This window comes from Martes martes, assembly GCF_963455335.1.
Source record: "Martes martes genome assembly, chromosome: 18".
NCBI classification, from domain to species: Eukaryota; Metazoa; Chordata; class Mammalia; order Carnivora; family Mustelidae; genus Martes; species Martes martes.
The window spans coordinates 14,591,221-14,607,889 of record NC_137906.1 but is presented as its reverse complement, the minus strand read 5'-3'; positions in this window follow the sequence as shown (position 1 = coordinate 14,607,889).

The following is a 16,669-nucleotide window of genomic DNA, read 5'->3' as shown; positions in this document are numbered from 1 at the left end:
CACCCACAGCCCCGCCCCTGCGGGAACGCCAGGACCCACGTGCATGAGCTCGGAGGACAGGATGGGCACTGTGTAGGAGCTCAGGGTGGGAGGATGACCGCTGCACCCCATCACCCCGGCGAGGACAGACGCTAACAAGTGCGGGTAAGGATGTGGTGCTGGTGGGACCTGGGCTGTTGGTCACATGTGAACGGAGCTGCCACAGGACCCCACAGGAACACTCCTGAGCGCAGACCCCAGAGAACCGAGAGATGGCGCTCAGATGCACATGCGCTCACGGTGTTCATGGCAGCACCACACACAAATGCCAAGAGGTGGGACCAATGTCCGTCAACGGGTGAAGGGACACAGAAATGTGGTCTCTCCGCACCGTGGAATATTATTCGGCCGTGAGAAAGAAGGAAACACAGATCTACGCCACGACACGATGAACCCCACAAACATGCTGGGAGAAGCCAGACGCAAAAGACCTTGTGTTGTCCGGCTCGTGGGATGTGAGATGTCTCGAACAAGCCTGCAGAGGCAGAAAGCAGCCTTGGAGGGGGAGTGTGTGTGCTGGGAGTGGGAGAGGGGCACTGCTCCACAGGCTCCGGATTTCTTTTGGGGCGATAAACACATCTGGGATTTGATGCTGGTGCTGGAGGCAGAACGCGTGAATGCACTACCAGCTGCTGAATCATGTACTTCGGGATGGAAAACGTTACAGTCTGTGTCCCCGAAGTTACTGAGAAAGGAGCAGGTGGGATGATAAGTAGTGGGGATTTTTTCCTGTAGCGAGAAAAAATGGGCTTTTCCGAACTTCATGGATGTGTAATTGACAACAATTATAAACGTTTAAGGTAGAGAGCATGATGTTTGACATATGTGCTGTTTGTGAAATGATTCCTGCGATCCTGTGGGTTCCTGGTTCCTTGGCATTGCCTGGTCACTGCTTGGATGGCGTATAGTGGTTTTGACGCAAAGCTGTGTGAGCCCCCCGATGGCGAGAGGTCGGGTCCCACTGCGTCCCTCTGGAGCTGGCACCCCTGAGTGCTCAGCCCCCAGAACTCAGCAGCCGGGACACCGTGCCCACCGCCGTGCCCTGTTCCTGGGATGGCGGCTCCTGGAACCCAGCCACATCTCAGACTCTGTGACACGTGACCCTGTGTAGGGGGTCGCAGAGGCCCAGAGTACTGACCCATGAGCAAGGTGGTGACCGTTGTTACTTTAACTCACTAAGGTGTTTTGTTTTGTTTTGTTTTTTAAGATTTATTTATTTATATGAGGGAGGCAGTGGTGGGAGGGGCAGAGGGAGGCGGTTTTCATGCCCAGAGCAAGACTCGATCCCAGGACGCTGAGATCTCAGTCTGGGCCAAAACTAAGAGTCAGATGCTTAATGGACTGAGCCCTCCAGATGCTCCTTAAATCACTAAGGTTTAAAAAAAGTGGGGAACGTGATTTCAAACACAAAGAGTCTGTAATAATGGAGCCCAGTGTTACTGGATGGTCTTATCCCGAGTCTCTCCATGTTAACCGTGTGCTGCCTTCATTTTATCCTTTTCTCTTTTCCCATAATTTTTCCTGAACCATTTAAGAATAAGGAGAAGATGGGGCACCTGGGGGGCTCAGTGGGTGAAGCCTCTGCCTTCAGGTCAGGTCATGATCTCAGGGTCCTGGGATCAAGCCCCGCATCGGGCTCTCTGCTCAGCGGGCAGCCTGCTTCTTCCTCTCTCTCTCTCCGCCCGCTTCTCTGCCTACTTGTGACTTCTGTCAAATTAAAAAAAAAAAGAATAAGGAAAAGATTCCCTTAACCCCCAAACATTGAGCGTGTCTTTCCTGAAAACAAGGAACTCTTACGTGAGGACATCGCTGTTACCAGCATCAAAGAAACAACATCAGAGCGACACTCTTGTCCACCTAAGGCCTTGGGAGACACTGTCCATTGTCCCAGCAATATCTTTGTGGCAGAGATGATCCAAGATCCTGCACTGCATTCCCTGGCCCCATCCCCTGCAGCCCCCCAGCCTTTCTTCTAGAACAGTCTCCCAGCCGTCCTTGGTCATTCAGGACACTGACGTTTTTGAAGTGTCTGGCTTGCTCTTTTGTCGAATTCCCATCCAAGTTCGCGCACAGGCTCACGATTAGGCTCCGGTTCTGCGCTTCTGGCGGGAATAGCGCACAGATGCTAGCTTCTCGCCCATCTAATCAACAGGCACGTGACTTTAACTGAACTGTAGTTTATCTCATTCCTGGCAAAGTTAACTTGATTACTTGGTTCGGGGCGGGGAAGGGGTGCCTGCTGGATTTCTCCTTTCTTTCACCGCCCCCCCCCCAACTTTAAGCCACTCAGATTTAGCTTCCTCTGGGACCCGTGCATGACTCCGTCCTGGGGATCACTGATCACCGTCGGCAAGTGGTGCTTTTCGGCTTCCCTCTCCATCCTGGGTTTGTGGGCCGGCATTCCCATGCCTGGAGGAGCTTCCCTCCTCCCCACGGCCCATTACCTTCCCATCAGGATGGACTCGGGGATTCCTTACCCAGCAGATTAGCATAACCCTTCACCATCATTATTTATTTGAGGCACAAATGCCCCAGATTTTGGACAGTGGGGTCCTGCCTAGCTCACTTGTGGCTTGTGGCCTTCAAACACAACTCATTGTCATGAAACTCGTCCTTCCTATTTTAGCCTCTCCTCTCTCTGTGACGCCACCAAGCGTGGAGGTTGTTTGGTACAGACGGCTGGGCTGGAGGACGAAAAGAGTGAGGGGCAGACGGATCAGAGGAGGGAGGGAGTGGGGCGTCCTCGGTTGCCTGAGCCATGGTGCGGGAGCACAGGCCAGGTGGCAGCTGAGGCGAGTGTGCTGGACGCAGGAGGGGTTGCTGTCAGCCTCCCCACCTGCCCCTTCCAGGTTCCCCATCCTCAAGCCTCCCTGTGGTGGGTGGATCTGGGCTGCTGGCAGCTGCAGGGTCGGGGGACGGCGAGAAGGGCCAAACCAGGGCCAGACCCCAACCGAGTTTCTGCCCGCTGCCAACCGTGTGTGGGCAAGATGGGACGTCTGGCAAGAGCCATCAGAGAGCGAGTTGTGCCTGACCCCTGATCCCGGGTTTGAGCCCAAATGTGCAGAAATGCAGGCTCCAGCTTGACCACCACGGGGCCCGGCGTCCCGCCATGCCGACTGCTCAGTACAGCTGCGGGGCGTCCAGACGCCCTGCACCTCCGAAGCTGCTGTGAGAGGCCCACGCCCACCCTCTGGTGCCAAAATGACCAGATGGCAGAGAAAGGGAGCTGCTTATGGCCCCGTCTGCATGCTGCGACCACCTCTGTCGCAAGTGGAAGGAACGAGTCGCGGAGCTCACAGTGGCGTGTGGCTCCATTTTTGCAACCAGGTGGATTTCCCAAGGAAAAGGAGGTTTCCGACAGGAAGCAATGTGTGTGCAGTGTGTGCAGGTTTCCAACAGGAAGCAATGTGTGTGCAGTGTGTGCAATGTGTGTGTGTGCAAGTTTCCGACAGGAAGCAATGTGTGTGCAGTGTGTGCAGTGTGTGCAGGCTGCTGGGCTGTATCAGACCCCGGCCCGTGGAGACCAGGGGGCCGCCTTGTCTGCCTGGGTCCCAGGACCAGACACGAAGGCAGCCCCACCCCAGAGGTGAGGGCTGTCAGCCTCCCAGGTGTCTGCATTCCACGGGCTCCCCACGGACACCAACACAGGTGCCCCTAGGCTCCTGGAGATGTGCTGAGTCCCCTCCAGGGGCTGCTGGGGAGAGCTGAACAAAGGAAATTCATTCTCCCCCAGTGCTGGAGGCCCAACCCCGAGATCAAGGTGGCAGCAGGCTGCGCTCCCTCCAGGCCTCCGGGGAGGGTCCTTCCTGGTCCCTCCCAGCTCCTGGGGGGTGGGTGGCACTGCTTGCCCCCCCCCCGTCTGCTCCCCCCCAGCTCCTGCTGCTTCTTCCCCCCTCTTCCGTGGCCTCCGCCCCTCTGTGTCCTTGCCACCTGCTCCTCCTAGTGGATGGAGGACCCACTCCAGGCAAGGGTGATCTCAGACCCTTACCTGACTTACATGTGCAAGGACTCTGCTTCCCAGTAAGGCCCGTTCTGTGTTTGGGGGCCGCTGCTGCTCCACACTGGGGCCTGGGGGGTGCCGGGGGCTCTGCTTTCTGTTTCCGTGTCAGGAGCCCCCCGGCATGCCCATGGACGCCCTTCCCCTTCACTGGTCTTTGCTCAGTGTGGCCTTCGTCCCTCGCACCCACAACCACGCCCCCACCCCCGGACCTGGCTGGCACCTTGACCCCCTCTGGTCGCTGCCGAGAGGCTGCTTCTCATCCACTGGGTGGCCTGACTTGAGTCCCCCGCGGCCCTGGTCGCCACCTCCTGCTGCATCGAGGCCACACACCACGCGTGAGACACGTGGGCAGGACTGAGAAACAGCCCCACACAGAGCAAGCTTCCAAGCAGGGAAGCCATCACTGTTTGGAGCTGGGCTCAGCCGCAGGGGTGCGTCAGGTGGGCAAACACAGGTCTCTGAGGCCCATATGCCCAGTCCCCTTTGCTGGGGTCCTGGGTCACCATGAGAATCTTATCTGCCACTGGGCCTGACCTAGCGGCTGTGTGGCGTGCTCACGTGGCCCCGAGAGGGAAGGAGGGAGGTTCTTGCAGTGGGGACCAGCGGGGGCAGCCCCTCAATGAACCTGAAATGCCGGGAGCTAGTGGCCAGCAGGGTAGGGGGCAGAGGTGAACAGGGGCCGGCCTAGGCACCCCTCTGGGGAGTGGGAGGAGTTGGGGAGGCACAGGTCTGCAGTTGCCTGCGGTCTAACGACCTCTAGGCCAGGAAGCAGCTGCTCCCACTGCCTGGCCTGGGCCCCAGGGCTGGGCTTGGACTTGGGCTGTGTCTCCCTGGGGTCCAGGTCTCCCCGCCTGGGTCAGGTGTCCCCAGACCCGGACCAGGCGGGGCCCTTCCCAGTGCTCACGGTGGGGGGACGGTGAGATGAGGCGTAGGGCGCCCTGGCGGGGGATGGTCGGTTCCCAACTACCTTGTCTGCTAAATTTAGAAAGCGCTTCACCCATGCTGGAAGCCCCAGTGACTAGGTTTCAAGCCCTGCGTCGGCAGTTATTAGGGCTCAGACGCCCATGTCCTGGGGGGGCCAGGGCGACTCGGAGACTCATCTACGCTCAGGCGGACATTTGGGCTACTTCTCTACTAGTGAACATTCTGACACGGAGCGCTCAAGACCGGAATCCGCCAGTGAGACGTCCCTGTGGTGGGGCCAGCTGGCGGCGCCCGAGGAGGCCGTCAGGACAGCTCTTCTCCTGGTGCCCGGGAAGGCTGGGCGGCGAGATATCCGAGACTCTGCTGGGCAGACGCTGGCCAGCGAGCGGAAACTCCAGGGAGGCAGCCTCTGGCTGGAGGTGGGGAAGTGCTTTCCAACAATTGTCTGAAAATAGAACGGGCTGGCTCACGAGGAAATGAGTCTCCCGTCACGGGAAGGGAGCAAGCAGCAGCAGGAAGAGTGCTTAGCAGGCAGGGGATCCAAGATGTCTGAACCCGCCAGGCCCAGAGTCTTGTTTCTCACCTGCTGCTCCCTCCCCCCAAATGCTTGGGGGCTGGAGATGAGAAAGCAGGAGGGGTGCAGGCAGCTTTCTCCCAGTCATGCCATGGGGGGAGGGGGCGGGGAGCTGGCAGAGAGCACTTTCTCCGGGATCGCGGGTGTGCAGAGCAAAGAATCAATGGTGGGGGGGATCCGTATGGTCCCATCTGAAGGCCCTGCACCCCTCTCCCTGAGCCTCAGCTTTCTTTCCCTTCAGTTAGCATCAGGCCACAGCTCTCGGTGCCGCACACTGACATCCAGGGGCTCAGCAGCCTGCATGCCGAGGATCCCATGCCAGGGTGCAGGCAGCTGCCGAGGCTGAGCACCGGGCGGCCCAGCTCTGGGCTTGTGGGTGCAAACGCCAGGAGAAGGAGGCCCACGCTTTTGTCGGGAGCCAGCTGTGAGCTCCCCACCTTTGAAAGACCATGAGGGGACCTCAGGGCCCCTCTGCATGGCTTGCCCCCATGGGACCCTGGGGTTCCAGGGAACACAGTTTAAGAACCAATGACAGCGTGGCTGTAGACTGAGTAGGGGATCCCACAGCCCAGCTACACACTCCCAGCCGGCATCTCGCCCACCTTCCGAAATTTCCTCTGGAATGGCTGAGGCTTTCTTTGGTGGCTGGTGGGAACCCATGCCCCCGAGGACACCCTATGACCAGTCAGCTGTGGTGGGAGGCAGAGGGCAGAGGTCACGGGCATGGGGCTGGCTAGACTGGAGGTTGGGCCTGTGCCCCGCGTGTTCTCTCCATCCTGCAGCTGGGTGGGGGGTGGGAGGGGAGGCACCGGGGTGATGATGGCCTCCTCCTGCCCTCCCAGCACAGACCTGACTCCATGCCTTCGTCTCACTGTCCCTGTGCACCATCCAAGTGTCCCCATGCTGTTGGGGCGGGGGCCACACATGGTTTAGTTTCCTTGTCCAGCCTCGTGCAGATTTTCTGCCAAGAGCATGCGGTATACTCGAAATGAGAAAAAGACCCTCCTCGACTTTTCTTACAAGGAGATACGTCCATGAAATGCACGTCCCAGAAATTCCGTGTCCTAATCGCAGTTCCCAGGGGTTATCTTGTTTCTGGAGAAGCGCCACTGCATGCTCACGCCGCGTCCCGTATCCTGACTTGTGGGGCAGCGATTACCGTTAGTCCATGTGACATTCTCCGGCTCCGCGGAGGACAAGGCGTGTCCGATTTCCAGGGGTCTTGACGTCTCCTGCTGGTCGGCATTGCTCGTGCTGTTGGTCGTTTACAACCCACGTTTGCACAGGGGGCCTCTGCGGTGACTGGTCACGGCCGGGGTCCATTGGGCCCGGCTGGGCTTGTGCCTGAGGCTGGTCAGGTTCCTCCCAACGTGGCTTGGGGGTCCCCGAGCAGGAGGCCAGGCAGAAGCTGCGTGGCCGTGAAACACGTGGAAACAAAGAGGATATGTTTGGTCCAGGGTCCTGGCACCAAGCTCCTACAGCCCTTGAAATGTCCTGAATGGTGGGAGCCTCTTTTGTTATTCCTGAAGAGCCCCCTTGACCTTACCTGAGTTTGTGCTAAGGAGGTGACTGCAGGTGGGGCCCCCGGACGGCTTCAGGATGGGGATGGTCTAGGTGGCGTTGATTAGAGGCCTGGGCCTCCAGGGAGGGGAGGGGTAGAGGCGGCCAGCCAGCTAATCCGTTCCTGCTCCCCTAACTATCTTCGAAGCAAACTCAAAGACTGGAACAGCTCCACTAGCCCAGGGTCGGGCCTGGGGAGGGTGGGAAGCGGAGCATCCCTCTCGCACTTTCTTTCCCCTGCATCTCCTCCTCCAGCTGTTGCCGCACAGTTTCCTTTATGGTAACACCGTACCTCTAGGTATGACGAGCTCCTGCATTTTGCGATTTGAGCCTGAGCCTGATTTTGTTGTCAGCAGGCAGAAGGGGGGTGGCCTGGGGGCCCAGGGCCTGCAACGGGTGCCTGAGGTCGTGGGGGCGGCTGGTGGGACCAAGCCCTTCACCCCTGCTCTATGCAACCCTGGGAGGTCGTGGAGGACTGCAGTGAACTGTGGGACACCCAGCAGGTCCTGGAGAGCTGGAGAACTGGTTGGCGTTTGGGCAGACAGAACGCTGGACCTCACACCCACTGCCTGTCATAGGTCAAGACTACTGGGAGGCCACGGCCAGCTTCCGGGAGAAGATGCGTGGTCCGCTCCCGGCAGGAAGACGCTGCCACAGCTGCCCTGGGAGTTGGGGTGCGCTACAGTCATGGAACGTGGCTCCTGGCCTGCCACGACCACAGACATCCAGTCAGGGGCCACGCCGGCTGGCTGGGGGACACAGGGGTGATCCCACTTGGCAAGATGATGAGTCAGGCCAAGAGAAACGCTCACGCAGGAGCCTCCCACTCGATCCAGATTCCACCTGCACGGCTACATCCGGGCCCAGGGTCTGGCTCTCTGACGCTCCCCAACCTGAAGATGACCGAGCCATCTGGCCAGGCTCGTCAGAAGAGTCGAACGAAAGCATGCCAAGTACCTAAACCCGCATCTGGCCCACAAGAGGGACTAAGACTCGCAGCAGCCCACTGCTAGCACTGTGGCCGTTTAGGGGTGAGGGGAAGATGGCTGTCGGACAGTGGCTCCCCGGTCCGCTATCCGTATTTGGTGCCAGATCAGTCTCTGCGTGAGGGGCCGTCCTGTGTGTGGCGGCTTTCCTGGCCTCTACCCGCTAGATGCCAACAGTAACCCCCGGCCCGCAGCCGCCATGACCGAGGATGGAAGAATGTCTCCAGACCTGGCCAAAGGTCCCCTGGGGGCCGAGTCCCCCTGTGGGTGAGAACCACTGCCCAAAGCGTCTCCACGTTCCACAGGCGGGAACGGGGTGTGTGTTTGCAGGGTAAATGGCATGGGTCCTGGGGTGGAGGGAGCAAATACGGCACCCAGCCCCTCTGCTCCAGAGGTGCCAGGCAAGGTGCCCCCTGCCCCCAAGGAGCAGGCCAAGCTCTCCCATGGCTCTTGAGTACTGAGCAGGGCAGGGCTCCAGGTTGCAGTGGTGGCCACAGACATGAATTCCCAAGGAGGGCGGCCAGATGCACCCTGTTCACTGGGCATGCTGGTGGCTGGCGGGCTGGAGATCGTGACCGGAGGCAGCAGGAGCCTCACTGGTTTGCAGACAGGATGTGGCCGCTGCCCCCCGAGGGTATGGGAGGGGTGGGGGACAAGTATCTTCTTCAGGAATCTTGACCCAATTGCTCTCAAAGGATGAATGGAAATCAACTCTGTTACTTCATAACAAATTAATATTATCACAACGACGGAAGTCTTTTCATTTGAAAACTCTGTATTTTACAAGGACCTTCCCACGTCTGGTCCTCAGTCCGTCCTACTCCCGGGGTCAGGATGTGCAGGCAGGCTCAGCGACCGGGCGACCGGGCCAAGGCCACACAGCTGGCCAATGACAGGGGAGCGTCTAGAAGCCCACTTCTGCTTCTGCTCCCCCCAGGATCTGAAAGACGGAGAGATCCCTTTCCCTTCTGCTAGTGGAAAAAAGGTGGTTTCAAGACCAGCCCCTCCCCAAGCTGAGCCAACCACCTCCTTTGCCCCCAGAAGGGAGCAGGGGACAAGCAGACAAAGGCTCTCAGCCACCCCCAAGCTCCCACCGTAGCCATCAGCCACTTTGTGGCAGAAGACTCAGCCTGCTAGGGCCTGGTCACAGGGAACAGGGCTGGACAGGCACCCCTCTGGGGAGGGGCCGCTGAGGCTCCAAGGAACTCCCCAGCTAGGCTGAGGACGGGCCCTGAGAGCAGGTGCATAGTGGCGTCAGAGGCAGAGGTGAAAGCTAGCGCATGCCACCTGGGGCGTGGAGGGGGGGCTTCTCCCTCGTCCTCAAGGGCAGTCCTGGACAGCAAGGGGTGAGGGAAGGGCATCGCTGAGCACTGCTGGCCCTGCACAGAAGCATGAGTCATCTGTTCCAGGTCAGCAAACATCCGCCTACAAAGGCTGCCCCCTTACAGGGCGTGGGGTGCAAACACCCCGCCCCACTGACTTCCTAGAGGGCTGTACCAGCCCGCCTGAGGTGGGGGGGGGTCATACAGGAGGTTGTCGTCAAGGCCAGCCTATCTAAGTTTTAACCCCTCACCTTCCTGGGGTCAGGGCTGGGACCACTGGGGCCCCTTCAGGGGGAGCAGTCACCCCCACAGGCTAGAGCTAGCGCAGCCCCTGCCTCTCCTTTTCCACCAGAGTGATTGGCGTCCCTCCCTCGCCCTGGACCTTGCCCAGGGCCACCTAAGTCTGCCCTGTGGCACTCCCTACATCAGCTCTCTGGAAGGAGGGCAGGGCAGCATGTCCAGCTGGCCAAGGGGCAGTCCTGCTGCTCCCCAGGGCCCAGCACCCTCGGGTCTCCCCCACCCACACCCAGGGTGAAGAGGGACACTTTATCTGGTATAAGCAGACGCTTGTTATGAGCTTGTCCTTCCTGCAGTCTCCCTTTGGCAGGGACAGATGTACAGACACCCGTTTTATCTCCCTCCTTCCTCACGCTGAAGGCGGGACAGTGTACACGCTATTGGGCACCTTGCCTGTCATTCACAACATGCCCCATGTCCCACACACCTGTGCCCTACGCCCTTGCACACGGATCTTCGTGGAACTTTCTCTCCTGCCTGGTGCCCAGGTGCCCTAGGCCTGGTGCTCACTTAGCTGGCCCCTGAGCAGTGATGACTTGATGGTCCCGCCTTTAGCTATGACACCCAGTGCCACCAGCGTGAGCCACGGACACCCCAGGTTCACTCGCGAACAGGTGCACCTGTGGAACGGCGCTCTCAAAGTGGGGAGGCTGGGTCTGAGGTCAAGTAAAGGACAGAAGGGGCCTCCAGATTGCCCTCCTGCACCCCCACCGGCAGCCTTGCCGACGGAGGAGACTCCCCTATTCTTGGGCTCTGATGTTCGTGAAGCAGAATTTCAGTTCTGCTTTAATATGCATTTTTTTTAAGATTTTATTTATTTATTTGACAGACAGAGATCACAAGTAAGCAGAGAGGCGGGGGGGGGAGGTGGGGGGGAAGCAGGCTCCCTGCTGAGCAGAAACCCCCCCCCCCATGTGGGGCTCCATCCCAGGATCCTGAGATCATGACCTGAGCCGAAGGCAGAGGCTTAACCCACTGAGCCACCCAGGCGCCCCTAATATGCATTTCTGATCATGCACACCTTTCTCTGTGTTTGTCTTTTAGGGCTTTTTTTTTTTCTTTCTGTGAGTGATCTGTGCCCATCCTGTGCTCCTTTCCATTTGGTCTTCCTTCCTTCCCAGGGGCCTTTTGTAAGATTGGGGAGACAGACCTGTGCGACATGGGTTGCAAATATTTTTTCCTAGTGTGTACTTTGTGCTATGACTTTGCTTAGACTAATTTTCGCCGTAAGTCTTTCTCGTGTGTCTGGGTTTTGAACCAGGATTTAAAAACATTTTTCCTGCCTTGGAGTTTTAAAGGGAGACACTCATGTTCTCTGCAAATATTTTTAATGGCTTTCTAAAATTCATTTTTTTAATTGTGGTAAAATACACACAACCTAAAATTTTCTGTCTTAACCACTTGTAAGTGCATGGTTGAGGGGCACTCGTACGCCCCTATGGCTGTGCAAGCATCTGCCACCCGTTTCCAGAACGTTCTCATCATGTCTGGTTTCCTGTTAAAAACGTACGTCTTTGATCCAGCTGCGGTGTATAGGGCTGGTGTGCTGTGTGAAGGGTCATCACATTGTTCCAACATCACTTACCGATGAACCCACCCTCGTTCTGTTTCACCGAGCCCATTTTAGAGCTGGGGAAAGCGAGATCAGGAGCGCGTGCCCTTGGGATGTGTCAAAAGTTCCTACGTAACAGGAGGAAAAACAACCAATCACCCAAGGAGGACTTACTAAGTTTATTGTGCACACACCAAAAAGACACTTGGCAAGCCGGGAGCACTCCTGCTGGAGCACGGGGCGGGGCTCCGGGGTCACTCAGCTCCTTGTATGGTGAGAGCACAGTGAGTGTTTTGTTCGCAGTGATTGGTTATCATATCAGAAGTTTCCCAAATGACGGGGACCTGGGGCGCCATTCTCTCCCACAAATTCAGGATGCAGTTTCGGTTTTGCTTATGATTTCAGAGTCATGAGCAGGAGGTGACCCGGGTCAGCTTAGCCTTGCAAAATAAGCTCCACGGAGCCTTCTGTGACTAAACTGGGACTTTTCAAGGTTGGTCTCCGTTTGGGGTTTTAGCAATTCTCCCCTGTTGGTGATCGTGTCAGTGGGGTTCTCTCGTCTTGGCCTCTTGAGTCTTCAGGCCGGAGGGTCGTGTTGTCACCATCTTCATTGCTTCTGTGGTTCTTGTTGACTTCATCCAGGTGTCTGGTCCTTGCGGACAACGTTCGGCACATGGGTGGCTGCCCACTAGCATTGAAACCCTGGAGAGTGTGCGACCTATTGGAGAGGTCAGTCCGACAACAGTAAGGAGGACAATAGCCAGGATCGAAGAGTCCCCGGGAACAGAGGTTCCCGGGAGCCAACAGCTCACCAATCAAATACACCAAATGGGTTACAATTGTCCGAAGTTATTTGCAAAGGTTCATGTGAGCCTTAGCAATCCCGCAGCCTCACTGTCGCGCAGGCCGGGGAGAACTTGAGGACACCGTCCGTCAGGAGCCGGTGTTATAGGTGGGCTTCCACCAAGTCAGGTCCCCAAACATTGTAAGCAATCAGGTAATATAATGACAGACGCGCTCACAGAAACACAGGAAAAACAAAGGTTAGTACTTCAGGCAAATTACAAATTAGTTTCTGAGTTTGGAGAGCAGCCGGCTGAGTTTCTAGACATTGGGTTTGGAGCGTCTTCAGGTGGGGCGACTGCAGGCCACGGTGATCTAACCCATCTTCCTGGTTTGCAGTGCAAATGTCCCCAGTAATTTTTCTAAGCAAGCCACATGGCAGCAGACACAGAGACTGTCCACACACCAGCTGTTGCGGCGATTTCTCCAAGGTTGACATCAAGGAGTCAAGCTTTTGGTCGCACAGCTCTGGGATGGTTTTAGTTTCATAGTGATTCTGAGTCAAGAGAGTGGGAGAACTGGAGATGATAGCTTGGAGCATTCTAGCCAAATTCTGGAGGAAACTGGAATTCAGGATCTAGTCCCATCTATAGCTATAAAACAAAACCTCAAAGACAAGAAACAGCACTAGAATCTGATATCCTCAAGGACTGTTATTATTGAAACACAATTTTTCTCTCTGTAATCATTTCCCATTTCTATCAGAGATAACCATAGTAAGGCTAATTTGTTCACAAATTAAGACCAGCTTCAATACGTTCAGTCCTATTATTTATACAAGTGCACAAGAAGAGTGATCGATCATATAGGTGCTTTTAACTCTGCTTTGCTGGAACTTTTCACAAGGAAACTCAGATTGGACTTTCAAGAACCTTTCCAGGCCAGGAAGCTAAGCCAGTTGTGTCCTGTTATCGGGAGAACAGATTGTTATCCAGTCAATGCTAACACGCATATTGTCATGAAAAGTAAGAATATTTAATAAGAGTTTCTGAATTCTGGGGGCGCCTGGGTGGCTCAGTGGGTTAAAGCCTCTGCCTTCGGCTCAGGTCATGATACCAGGGTTCTGGGATTGAGCCCCGCGTTGGGCTCTCTACTCAGCGGGGAGCCTGCTTCCCCATCCCCCTGCCTGCCTCTCTGCCTACTTGTGATCTCTCTCTCGGTCAAATAAATAAATAAAATCTTAAAAAAAAAAGTAAGAGTTTCTGAATTCTGGAGGATCAGATAGGTGGAAAAAAGAAACAGGTTTCAACCTCTGCTGCAAAGAACAACTTTGCCAAATTGCTGTACATCACAGATAGCTTAAGACAGAGGAGAAAGAGGGTCCTTTACACCTAGAAAACAAGACACCAAAGAACCAGCAGTGTTGTAATCCAGGTCTTCCAAATTACAGTCCTCTCCATCCGTTCGTCCCATGTTTTGTAATCAATTTTTGCTTTGCTTCATCTCGGGGTAGTGGCTTTATGAATCAATCCGTTTTCCATTAAAGTTTTAGAAATTCTCGCTCAGTTCAGTGCTATGGTCTTGAGGTTATCAGAAGAGCTGCATTCTAGAATGCTTGTCAGAATCTTTCCTGGGAATGTCTTTGAAAAAGAAGCATTTTTGTGGGAACATTTTTGCAAAAGCATCAGAGCAAAACAATGAGTGTCTATAAATGGCAAAAAGACTTAAAATGGCCATGGTTAAAGATCTGTGAGAATTTGTTATAGCCATTGACAAGAAAGGTTGGTTATTTCTGTGATACATTTTAAAACAGTAACTAGACTCATGATGGATAAATTATAGCAGGACATGTCAGGTTTTTAAGAATCTCATAGAATTTCTGGAATGCTTATATTCTTAACATGTATTTGTACAAATGTAAGCTAAAGAAAGTTTATCTTCATGTCTTATTTGACAATGTTTCTCGTATAATGTAACATATCAAATAAACCTAACTAGTTCAGCATTTCTCTGTTATAAGGAGAGAGAACAAAGATAGTCCAGGGGCCCTTTTTAAAATCCCAAAGTTAGTTTGAGGTCAAAAGAACTTCATTTAGAATTTGGTTTTTGTGGGATGCCTGGTGGCTCTGTCCATTAAGCATCTGGGATCGGGTCATGATCCCGAGATCCTGAGATGGAGTCCCACATCTGGCTCCCTGCTCAGCGGGGAGTCAGCTTTTCCCTCTGCCACTCCCCCTGCTTGTGCTCTCTCCCTCTCTCTCTGTCAAGTAAATAAATAAAATCTTTCAAAAAAGAAAAAGAAAAAGAGAACGTGGATTAAAACAAACAAACAAAAAAAAGAATTTGGTTTTTGAGAAGTTTGTCAAAAGTAGCCCAAGGGTTAAAACACTTGCTCAGATAGGATCACAGTTCACCAAAACAGTGCCTAGTCATCCATTCGTACCAAAGTGACAACTAAAAATTTCAAAAGCAAATACAGAAAGTTACCAAGTTGCAAAAATGACCTTAGTTCTTTTAATAGAGAAGACTCATTTGTTTTTTTTTTTCTAGGTAATCAAGGACTTGGTAAAGACAATGTTAAGTACAGGAAAATTATATTCCTAAAATACAGAATCTTTGTTTACATTAAAAGTAAAGGAATCCTTTGTTTAAAATTTCTGATTAGGGGCAGGCAGATAACCTAAAAGAAAATTTTGTGATTTTAATCAAGGAAAAACCAAATTCTAACTTTGTACCAGTGTACCTTTGATATTAAAAATCTGTGTTTTTTTTTTTTTAATTTAAGTGCCCAACATGGGGCTTGAACTCATGACCCCAAGATTAAGAGTCACTCACTCTACTGACTGAGCCAGCCAGGTACCCCCTAAAATTCTTTTTTTTTTTTTTTGAGGTTAAATAAATCCATTCCAATGTTAGCCCGCTTGACCACACATTAAATTGCTTTTTCAAGATCTTTTTCCACAAACCTCTTGCAACTTTCTATATCCATTTAGGCTTTTCCTATTTTTTTCCTTTCTTATTCCAGAATAATCATTTTGCTCTAAGACGAAATTACTTTCTTGTTCCTTGTACCAACCCCCACCGCCACCCCCAAAACCAGAACCCAAACCAAAACAAAACAATAACAACAAAAACCCATGTCTTTTTTTACTTTTTCCTGTCCAAAAACTCATTCAGAGACAATGGGATGCATTCTTTAATGGGCATGCTGAAGCTGCTAGAAGATGAAAGGACTCCAAAACACAGCTCCAAAGGGGTCCTCACAGGATGCAAAATACAGAATGTTTCACAACCCCCCTTGGCCATCTGGGCAGGTATGCACACTGAGGTTGGAGAGCTTGGAACACCAGAGAGCAGAGCTCAGATCTGAGAAACTCACCCGCAAACCTCAGGGTTGGCGAGAAAGCACTGAGCTCTGTGGGCTCTGGGGGAGCCAGGACCTGTCTGCACAGCAGCCTTGGAGTCATTGTGTGTGGGGGGACGGGGAGGATTTTTTTTAATCCCACTTCTGACACCATGAAATGTCAAAAGTTGCCATGTAACAGAAGGAAAATCAACAAATCACCCAAGTAGGACTTACTAAGTATATGGTACACACACCAAAAAGACACTTGGCTAGCTGGGGGCACGCCCATGGAAAGAAGGGGCAGGACTCAGGGGAGCCAGGAGCACTCCCACCAGAACACGGGGCACAGCCAGGGGAACCAAGAGCGCTCCCACCAGGTATGGAGTGGGACTCTGGGGTCACACAGCACCTTCCGTGGTGAGAGCATAGTGAGTGCTCTGTTCATGGGGTTAGTGGCTATCATACCAGAAGTTTCCTCCATGACAGGGACCTGGGTGGTGATTCTCTCCTGACAACCTCGGGAAGAAGTTTTGGTTTTGCTTATGATTTGCAGAAGCAGGGGGATGACCTGGGTCATCTTAGACTTGCAGAATAAGCTCAATGACTAAACTGATTTCATCTGTTCAGGGATTTTTCCAGGGTAGTCTCCGCTTGTTTTGGATTTTAACAGAGGGGTCCTCTCCCCAGCTTTGTCCTCTACCTGGGACAGAACCAGGCTACTCCCTTCTGGAGCCAGGGGCACTGTTTTGGGCTTGCTTTTGCAACCATGAGCTGGGGCTCTAGCCAGGCACTCTTCTGCAGGCCCCTGGGGCCTTGGAGTCCTTCACGTTGAGGCCCTGGGCCAAAGCTGTTTATCACTGTACCTATAGAAAAGAAATAATTCTCTTTATCCTCTTCTTTTTTTTCAAGATTTTATTTATTTATTAGAGAGCGCACAAGCAGAGGGGAGGGATAGAAGGAGAGGGAGAAGCAGACTCCCCACTGAGCAGGGAGCAAGATACTGGACCAAGATCCCAGGACCCTGGGATCACGACCTGAGTGGAAGGCAGAGGCTTGACTGACTGAGCCACCCAGATGCCCCTCTTTACCCATTTCTTGATCAACAGAGGGAAATCAAAGGACAGATGGGGAAGTCCCTGGGGGGCGCAATGCCAACTGCCCTTTCCTCACTTGTGGGCCTGTGGCCCTGGAACAGGGGAGTGTACCCCGCAATGCGTCCACTCCTCTCTGGTCAGCGCACTGTCCCCCGGGGCGTGAACTCCAGCTGGACTCCTCTGGGGAGCCCC